The sequence below is a fragment of the Mytilus californianus genome, unplaced genomic scaffold (assembly GCF_021869535.1).
Source record: "Mytilus californianus isolate M0D057914Y unplaced genomic scaffold, xbMytCali1.0.p SCAF_4, whole genome shotgun sequence".
Lineage (NCBI taxonomy): Eukaryota > Metazoa > Mollusca > Bivalvia > Mytilida > Mytilidae > Mytilus > Mytilus californianus.
The window spans coordinates 115,785,291-115,796,313 of record NW_026262690.1 but is presented as its reverse complement, the minus strand read 5'-3'; the positions used below and the strand labels follow the sequence as shown (position 1 = coordinate 115,796,313).

At 33.8% G+C, this 11,023-nt stretch overlaps 2 long non-coding RNA genes across 2 annotated transcripts in view; one reads left to right on the top strand and one right to left on the bottom strand.

The window, feature by feature from the left end:
• Positions 1-2,380: 2,380 nt before the first annotated feature.
• LOC127699151 (uncharacterized) overlaps positions 2,381-11,023 on the bottom strand; it is a 29,175-nt gene continuing 20,532 nt past the window's right edge. The window contains exons 5-6 of the long non-coding RNA XR_007981092.1: positions 6,752-6,856; positions 2,381-2,859 (exon numbers count right to left, since the gene is read on the bottom strand). This is a non-coding gene — a long non-coding RNA (uncharacterized LOC127699151). The remainder of the gene's footprint in view (positions 2,860-6,751; positions 6,857-11,023) is intronic.
• Positions 3,738-6,378, top strand: LOC127699158 (uncharacterized). Its single transcript, XR_007981103.1, has 3 exons — positions 3,738-5,028; positions 5,265-5,326; positions 5,445-6,378. It is a non-coding gene; the product is annotated as an uncharacterized LOC127699158 (long non-coding RNA).

The window sequence follows — 11,023 nt, the reverse complement described above, 5'->3', positions numbered from 1 at the left end:
CAAGAAATAAGCAATTTATACGAAGTATCTTCTTTTGCACAATACTGTGCAATTGAATATTTCTTGCTATTGTGCAATACTGTACAATTGACAATTTCTTGCTATTGCGCAATATTGTGCTATTGGATATTTCTTGCTATTGCGCAAAACTGTGCAATTGAAGATTTCTTGCTATTGCGCAATACTGTGCAATTGAAGATTTCTTGCAATTGTGCAATACTGTGCAATTGAAAATTTCTTGCTATTGCACAATACTTATTATATAATAATTTACACATCCTGTTTGGTGTGTATCTCCTACCATATCATTATTATTTGCTTTTAAATATTAATCAGAAATAACCAACTTAAAATGGAAAATTTTAAAAGAAAAAAAAAGAAAAAAAAAAATCCCCCCCCCCCCCAAATTTTTTGAACCCCCTTATGATTCATCACCCCCAAACTCAATCCCAGCCTTCCCTTTGTGGTATGGTACCTTGCAGTACAATTTCAGAGAGATCCATACACTTGAACACAAGTTATTGTCTGGAAACTAGAAAAATGCTTATTTTTGGCCCCTTTTTGGCCCCCAATTCCTAAACGTTTCGGGCAATTACCCCCTAACTCAATTCCAGCTTTCCCTTTGTGATATGGAACCTTATAGTACAATTTCAGAAATATCCAAACATTTACACACAAGTTATTGTCATGAAACTAGAAAAATGCTTTTTTTTTTGCCCTTTTTTGGCCCCTAATTCCTAAAATTTTGAGGCAATTACCCCCAAAATCAATTACAGCCTTCCCTTTGTGATATGGAACCTTGTGGTACAATGTCAGAGAGATCCATACACTTACACACAAGTTATTGTCTGGAAGTTACAAAAATGCTTATTTTTGGCCCCTTTTTGGCCCCTAATTCCTTAACTGTTTGTACCATAACCCCCAAAATCAATCCCCACCTTCCTTTCGTGGTATTGAACCTTATGGTAAAATTTCATGGAGATCCATTCACTTAAACTAAAGTTAGAGTGCGAAAACCAATGTGTCTTCGGACGACGCCGGACGACGCCAGACGACGACGACGACGACGACGACGACGCCAACGTCATACCAATATACGACCAAAAAATTTTCAATTTTTGCGGTCGTATAAAAATCAACATAGGTATTGAGCAGTAATTATCACCTGTCTAAACCAAACTTCACCTGTAGTTAATGGTCATTTAGGTATTGAAAATAAATATTGAACATTGTTTACGATGTCCTAAAAATAGAAACTTTCTCACACTACTGTGTTGCTTTCATATTTATCTCATGTCATCAGCAAAACCGTAACAAACCATTAAATTCAAGATGAGGCTTGTACAGGTAAGAGATTACCCGAGGGTGCCTAAATTGTCCAAGTCATGTCTTAGCAGTGTTTTATTCTTTTTTACACTCATTTCACATTCCAGTTGATTCAAAACAATCAGATATAACAAGAAAAGGTATGGGTAAGCCATCTTTCCCAGGAAGGTGATTGAAACATGAGAGACTGGAATATCACAGTTCATAGCAAAGATACCATAGTTTTGGTCACTTTTTATATATTGCTACTTGTGCCTTTTTTTTTGTCTACTGTTCTATCAAATTCTGATTCCCCCTTCTCTCCATTTGCATCTGTATTTAGCTTCCCAAACTTTTGGTAGAGAGTGTATCAAATGAAAATTGTCTCAGAAGGATGTGTTGTAAACATTGAAATAGGCATGCCATACGTAAATATTTAAAATGAGCAATTATCAGAATATTTTGCTTTCAATTACATAAGCCTGTAATAATTGTTTTTTTGGTTTTAAATACACTAGCACAAACATTCTTGGAAATAGCATTGCGTAAAACATCTAATCTTTTTTTTTTTTAGTAATGCTTTAAAAATGCACCAGAACTTGATCCCAAAATCTGTGATCTGGCCACTGGAAATGCCTCTCCTATGATTCTTGGTCATGAGAGACACCTTTTCAATCAAAGATGTTCAATTCAAGGGGAGATAATCTCTAAAGTAGGATATTAATGCAAATCATCCAATCACTAAATTATTTTGCCAATTTTATGAGTACAACAATGGGTACTCTGGATTCATTAATATTCATGGGATATCAATTTTAATACATTTGGAATTCGAGGGTACAGATTGACCGCGAATTTAAATGTTGAGCAAATTACAAATTACAAATTAGGCTTGTTTGTAGATGTTGGCAAAACCACAAAATCAAATATCCATCAATATGCTTCAATCCATGAAAATTGGTACCCATGAAAATAAATGAATCTGCAGCAACTTAAATTTCCATTTTTGGACTAAACGTGGTTGATATGAACAGTGACCTCAATAATAAAAGAAAATAAAAATTCATCAATATCATAACTAGTTTTTGTTTTATTCACCAAAGGATATCACATATTATAGAATATATCAGGTCGTATTTGTTGCCTCTAAACTGGTTTCGGTTTCTGGAAGGTTTAAAAAACCTTCTATTTGTTCGTCCATTTATTAATTTACAGTACTTTTTAAAGGAATATTAATGTGAAGATCTCATTAAAACTTTTCAACAGGAAAGATATTTAGAAAATCAAAATGTTTTTGGATATGAAAATGTACACATGCAATGAAATAACAAACACATTAAAATAGTTAAAAGTTATATAGGCAAACATTTATTTAAAATAAATAGTATAATTTGGAAACATCCCTGGATATGTCACATGTGTTGTATGAAAACATCAGAAATCACCAAGAGGCACACCTGTACATCTCTCCAGAACAAAACATTCTTCAGATTTAGTTTGGTTCCTTCATCATCAGAGTCCTATTGGTACTTCTAAGGCTCATACAAAAACACACTGAAAAAATGAAGAAGTTCTCATTATATTTCAATCAATAGTACTGTAAATTCAGAAATTATTGTGTGCATTTATTATTGCGAATTTTTTAGAATGGACTAAAATGCGAGATTAATTATTGTGATTTCAGGAATAAACTGTTAACACAGAGATATGTCTCGCCTATTTGTTATTTGATAATGCAAATGTTGAAATTAAAATAGCAATATGTAAGTCAATGAACCATGACTGAAGGTACAGGGCTATACAATCTGCATGGAAATGAGATGTGCCAATGCTAATACAACTGCAAACCAAATACCATTGACTTTTCATAAGTCGTACCCTTTAAACAAACCTAAACACAAACATTAACTTGTAAACTATGTAAAAGTTTCAAAGTCAATGAACCATAATTAGGGGGTGGGGTTATATAATCTCCATGGAAATGAAACTTTCAAATGCCAATACATTTGCATACCGAATATCATTGACTTAACATTAGTGGTTCATCTTAAACTGACCTAATCACAAACTAATACATGTAAACTAAGTAAAAGTTTCAAAGTCAATAGACCATGACTGAGGAGAGGACCAAATATTCTCCATGGAAATGAGATGTGTTAATGCTTATACAACTGCATACCGATTATCATTGACCTACCACTAACAGTTCCCCTTAAACTGACCTAATCACAAACTAATACATGTAAACTAAGCAAAGTTTCAAAGTCTATAGACCTTGACTGAGGGGGCGGGGCCAAATAATCTCCATGGTAATGAGATGTGCCAATGCTAATACAACTGCAGACCAAATATCACTGACCTACCACTAGTGGTTCACCATGAACTAGACCTAATCACAAACTAATACATTGTTGACGCTGCCGCTGCCAACGCCAGAAACAACATACCTATGTCTCGCTTTTTGACTTCGTCAAGGCGAGACAAAAACTGCAAACAGATATATGTATCAGATATAAGAATGCGAGTTCTTATTATTGTGATACTCATTCAGTCGCATTATTCGCATTAATAATAACCTCGCAATAATTTCTGAATTTACAGTAATATGTAACTGTCAAATCTGTAAATATTGGTCATCCTAAGGATGAAAAAGAGAGGCAGAAGATAACAAAAGGATAGTCAAACTCATAATCTTGACGAAAAACGAACTGACAATGCCTGTCATAGAGATGTTATTACTAACAGGATATCACATCTTAATTATTAAAATAGAAGCTGTTAATTTAGATACTATCCATGTGAACTTAACTCTCATTTGAATAAGCTTATTCTTAAAGTCAATAAAGGTTGTCAATTTAGCACTGTAGAAATATCTTTGAAATATTGTTATATCATTTTGTTTTTTAATAAATTAAAACATAACTATAGATTTATTTTTATGCATATATGAAAACTTATGGTCCTGTTTATACAATGTACTTATTCTTTGGCATTCCAAAAGTCTTTAAAGGTCTTGCGTCAGTCCTGTTTATACAATATACTTTGGTATTACTTTGGCATTCCAAAAGTCTTTAAAGGTCTTGCGTCAGTCCTGTTTATACAATGTATTTCTACTTTGGGATTCCAAAAGTCTTTAAAGGTCTTGCATCAGTCCTGTTTATACAATGTACTTTGGCATTACAAAAGTCTTTAAAGGTCTTGCATCAGTCCTGTTTATACAATGTACTTTGGCATTACAAAAGTCTTTAAAGGTCTTGCGTCAGTCCTGTTTATACAATGTATTTTGGCATTACAAAAGTCTTTAAAGGTCTTGCGTCAGTCCTGTTTATACAATGTACTTTGGCATTTCAAAAGTCTTTAAAGGTCTTGTGTAAGTCCTGTTTATACAATGTACTTCTACTTTGGCATTCCAAAAGCCTTTTAAGGTCTTGCGTCGGTCCTGTTTATACAATGTACTTTGGCATTCCAAAAGTCTTTAAAGGTCTTGCGTCGGTCCTGTTTATACAATGTACTTCTACTTTGGCATTCCATAAGTCTTAAATGGTCTTGCGTCAGTCCTATTTATACAATGTACTTCTACTTTGGCATTCCATAAGTCTTTAAAGGTCTTGTGTCAGTCCTGTTTATACAATGTACTTCTACTTTGGCATTTCAAAAGTCTTTAAAGGTCTTGCGTCGGTCCTGTTTATACAATGTACTTTGGCATTTCAAAAGTCTTTAAAGGTCTTGCGTAGGTCCTGTTTATACAATGTACTTCTACTTTGGCATTCCATAAGTCTTTAAAGGAGTTGCGTCAGTCCTATTTATACAATGTATTTCTACTTTGGCATTTCAAAAGTCTTTAAAGGTCTTGCGTCGGTCCTGTTTATACAATGTACTTTGGCATTCTAAAAGTCTTAAAAGGTCTTGCGTCAGTCCTGTTTATACAATGTACTTTGGCATTATAAAAGTCTTTAAAGGTCTTGTGTCAGTCCTGTTTATACAATGTACTTTTACTTTGGCATTCCATAAGTCTTTAAAGGTCTTGCCTCGGTCCTGTTTATACAATGTACTTTAGCATTCCAAAAGTCTTTAAAGGTCTTGCCTTGGTCCTGTTTATACAATGTACTTCTACTTTGGCATTCCATAAGTCTTTAAAGGTCTTGCGTCAGTCCTGTTTATACAATGGACTTTAGCATTCCAAAAGTCTTTAAAGGTCTTGCGTCAGTCCTGTTTATACAATGTACTTCTAATTTGGCATTCCAAAAGTCTTTAAATGTCTTGCCTCGGTCCTGTTTATACAATGTACCATACTTTGGCATTCCAAAAGTCTTTAAAGGTCTTGCGTCGGTCCTGTTTATACAATGTACTATACTTTGGCATTCCAAAAGTCTTTAAAGGTCTTGCGTCTTTCCTGTTTATACAATGTACTATACTTTGGCATTCCAAAAGTCTTTAAAGGTCTTGCGTTTCTCAGACTGTAAATGACATCTTATACTTTATCCGTTGGATGTGTGCTGATTGATAATTCAGTATTGGAAAAAATGATTTATTTGTTGTTTGTCTTTGGTTTTAAACTAGCTTTTAGCAACTGTGAGTACTCGAAGATCAGTACTTTGTGTCTTTTGATTTTTTGGTTTATAGTTTTTTTGGGTTTCGTGCTGATCTAAGGAGTCAAGCCCTTTCCAACTGATTTTTTGTACAGTTTGTTCTTATGTTGTGCTGTTGCACCATTGTCTAAGGTTAGGGGGTGGGATGAGCACTCAAAACAAGTTAAATCCTGCCAAATTCTTCGTGTGCCTGTCTATGATCAGTACTCAGTAGCCTCTTATTCAGTTGTTGATCCTTGCTGCCGTCATATTTGTTTTCTGTTTTACATAAATCGTGCTGTTTGATTTCTTGTTTAAATTGTTTCACATTTCGTCATTCAAGGGCCTTTTATAGCTTACTATACAGTATTGGCATTGTTGAAGGGTGCAAGGTGACCTATAGTTCATTACATCTACCGGTATGTCCTTGAGTCTCTGGGTGGATAGTTGTCTCATCGGTAATCATACCACTTCTTATTATATTTTATATTACTATTAAATTCTAAATTTTGCAATAAGCAGGTTATAATATTCAATAATCCTGCTGGTCATCATTCCTAAAATAATCTCAAGTGTTTGATCTCTGCTAAAAAAATATCCCTGTATCAGCTAAGATTTGTATCTAGGGCCCCTTGCACAGCTCTACCAACTGACCTAAAAAGAGTGCTTTACTAGCACAGCTAATACATTGCTAAACAGTTAATTTTATGAATGAATGACACCAGTTGACCTGAGGTCAATCGACGCAAACAACGTAACCGAACAATCAATTCTTACTGTGATTAGTAATAACATAAGCATTGTGATATAGGAAATTTATGCATGAATTCAAAATTCGTTTATGGAGTGCTCTTAAATATCTACTACAAGAGACTTACATGTCTGTTTTATGAGATTCTAAATTAGGACTAATTCAAAGCAGATTTTATTGCATTATTTATTTTGTCCTTCTTCGATCCTGAATCAACGTAACCATCACCATTCTGAAAATAAACAAATGTTACTGAATGTTGTAAAAAGAAATTCTCCCAACAAATTCTAATAGTCCAACCCTTGGATCTATATATTTTTCATCATGAATACAGTCAATATCAGCCATGAAGTTTCTTAATTGTCTTTTCAAAAAAAAAATAATGTTAAGATTTCCTTAAAAACAAACAAAATTTTGTTTTATTTATTATGCACCAGTTACTTTACCATAAACTTGATGTAATGTTCAACTAGAAACATCTCAATGCAGTCTTCACGCTCAACCACAGGCCCACCAGCCCAGGTTTGTAAAAATGTTGTTGGGCCTGTAAAAATCATCTCTACAAGCCAATAGAATCTAACTAAAATTTTCTTAAAATTAAGCTTCGGGCCTGTAGATTTAAAAATTTATCGTGAAGACTGTCAATGATAAAGTTACCAATGAACTAAATAATTCACCCAAAGGGTATGTTCATTTTCTTAAAATAACATAAAAACAGTATAAGCTGCTATGGGTTATCAAGAATATAGTTGTGTGGAAACACCACTGTCCCATCTTCTGGGAGGGTTGAACTCACACAAACATGTTTATCAAGCCACATTCATTATGTACCTGTCAAAAGCCAGGAGTCTGTTATTCAGTGGTTGCCTTTGATTGCCATCTTGTCATAGATATAAGAAGATGTGGTATGAGTGCCAATGAGACAACTCTCCATCCAAGTCAAAATTTATAAAAGTAAACCATTATAGGTCAAAGTACGGTCTTCAACACGGAGCCTTGGCTCACACCGAACATCAAGCTATAAAGGGCTTAAAAAAATTACTAGTGTAAAACCATTCAAACGGGGAAAACCAACTATCTAATCTATATAAAAAACGAGAAACGAGAAACGCTTATGAACCACATCAACAACCGACAACTACTGAACATCAGATTCCTGACTTAGGACAGGTGCAAACAATTGCAGCATAATTTTTTTTTTTTTATTGCTGTAGTTTTGTACAGGCTGCTGGTTTTCTATTTTGAATTGTTTCACATTTGGTCATGTTGTGGCTGACTATATGGTATGGGTTTTGCTCATAGTTGAAGGCTGTATGGTGACCTATAATTGCTTAAATTCACTTTAATTGGACTCTGTTGGATAGTTGTCGCATTGGCAATCATACCACATCTCCTTATCTTATATTACTAGTACTGTGAAAGTACTTTTATTCGTAGGGTACCAATTTTTGTGGTTTTCATGGATGGTTTTATCCAAGAATTTAAGTGTCCAACGAAATTTAAGAACTCTTGTCCAAATCAAGACCTTTTAAAGATTCCCATTACCTTAGATTTGACTATGGATACGGGCATATTGAATATCAGAAAACGCACTATGAACTAAAAATACAACTTCAGACAGGATTTTACCCATTTAATCTTTAAACAAGAGTGCACACGCTGAAATGTCTCGCCTTCTTTACTAATCATTGATATTATGTTGATAGTCCTAAATATAAAGCTTTATTACATCTGTCACATAAACTTAACATTAACCAAGTAAACTAAACATTGACCAATGAACCATGAAAATGAGGTCAAGGTCAGATGAACCATGCTAGGCAGGCATGTACAGCTAACAATTCTTCCATACAACAAATATAGTTGACCTATTGCTTATAGTTTAAGAAAAAAAGACCAAAACACAAAAACTTAACACTGAGCAATGAACCTTGAAAATGAGGTCAAGGTCAAATAAAACCTGCGTGAATGACATATAGATCATAAAATATTTCCATACACCAAATATAGTTGAACTATTGCATATAGTATTAGAAAAAAAGACCAAAACTCAAAAACTTAACTTTGACCACTGACCCATGAAAATGAGGTCAAGGCCAGATGACACCTGCCAGCTAGACATGTACACCTTACAATCATTCCATACACCAAATATAGTAGACCTATTGCATACAGTATAAGAAAAACAGACCAAAACACAAAAACTTAACTATAACCACTGAACCATGAAAATGAGGTCAAGGTCAGATGACACCTGCCAGTTGGACATGTACACCTTACAGTCCTTCCATACACCGAATATACTAGACCTATTGCTTATAGTATCTGAGATATGGACTTGACTACCAAAACTTAACCTTGTTCACTGATCCATGAAATGAGGTCGAGGTCAAGTAAAAACTGTCTGACGGGCATGAGGACCTTGCAAGGTACGCACATACCAAATATAGTTATCCTATTACTTAAAATTCATAAGGGTTCCGCGGAACCCAGTGTCTCGCCTACTTTTGCTGTTAATCGCAGGCTCAACAAAAATGTGGAAAAAAATTAATAAAAATATTCCTCTCTAAACTATCTTTTGATTGTAAGTAGCTTCTGTCCAAGTTTAGTAAAAATCCAGGATAGTTTATGAATCTAATAAATGTTTTAAAAACTTAAACTGCAGACTGTATGTAATGTTAACTGGAAGAAAAACTAAGTCCATTTATAAGTAAAATACGGAAAAAATGGAACAAAATTTTAACAAAATTTCCATCTAAATACTAGCTTTTAATCATAAACAAGCTTCTGTCCAAGTTTGGTACAAATCCAAGATAGTTTAAGAAAGTTGTTAAAATTTTAAAAACTTTAACCACAGAGTGAATGTAATGTTAACTGGCAGAAAAACTAAGTCCATTTATAAGTAAAATACTGAAAAAATGATTTTTTTTTTTACAAAATTTACTTCTGGATACTATCTTATGATCATAAACAAGCTTCTTTCCAAGTTTGGTAGAAATCCAGGATAGTTTAAGAAAGTTGTTAAAATTTTAAAAACTTTAACCACAGAGTGAATGTAATGTTAACTGGCAGAAAAACTAAGTCCATTTATAAGTAAAATACGGAAAAAATGGAATTTTTTTTTTACAAAATTTACTTTTGGATACTATCTTATGATCATAAACAAGCTTCTGTCCAAGTTTGGTAGAAAACCAGGATAGTTTAAGAAAGTTATTAAAATTTCAAAAACTTTAACCACAGAGTGAATATTTGTGGACGCCGCCGACGACGACGACGACGGAATGTAGGATCGCTATGTCTCGCTTTTTCGACAAAAGTCGAAGGCTCGACAATAATAAGAGAGAATTTAACATTACAAAAAATCTTAACTTTTTTTTCAAGTAGTCACTGAACCATGAAAATGAGGTCAAGGACATTGGACATGTGACTGACAGAAACTTCGTAACATGAGGCATCCATATACAAAGTATGAAGCGTCCAGATCTTCTACCTTCTAAAATATAAAGCTTTTGAGAAGTTAGCTAACGCCGCTGCCGCCGCCGGATCACTATCCCTATGTCGAGCTTTCTGCGACAAAAGTCGCAGGCTCGACAAAAACCCAAAATGTACAATTTTTTACCTTTTAATTCTCACGAAAAATTAGTTTTGATCGAAAAAAGTCAGACTTTCCAATGATGATATACGATGAAGTGTTCATTTTAGTTACTCATAATTCCCATGCGAAAAATAAATAATTTCATATTGGACTTGCATTTTTTATTTCATAAGAATTATTTCTACAATTCAAAGTACATCTGTAGCATTTTTCTATGTGACCGTTATCTATAAATGAAATGTTTATGGCCCAATTAACACCTTTGGTGATCATTAATCTGTTGATCAATCAATCTCGGGTATATTAGTGTCATCACTTCTGATTACACGTGTGCAACAATTAAAATGTTTACTTTGCAATTTCCTTCAATCCAGAACATTTGTTAATCATAGATGAATCGGCTTATTTCCGAAAGCAAAAGTTTGATGAATGTTGTCAGTAATGAAAAACGAACAAGTAAATGAAAATGAACACCTTATTTTGCAATGTCCCACAAATCATTAGAAAACAACATACAATTATTTTCACTAGTATTCGTTTCAGATGGCTTCAAATTCTTCACCCGATTTTTTTTTCTTTCAAAAAACTAAAATCCTCCAATTTAAGAACCCACAAACATGTAACTTTTGCTCAAACCACGAAATTGATACCCACTAATTAAAGTATTTTCACAGTATATAAGGCGGCTGGGGGTGTCTTCCTCCATCTTGGATTTTGAAGTAGCAGATGACAATTGGTCTAGATCTTTGATGAAATGTGCAAATTTTGAGAGTAGAATGTAATTCATGTGTAAGACTTTTCAAA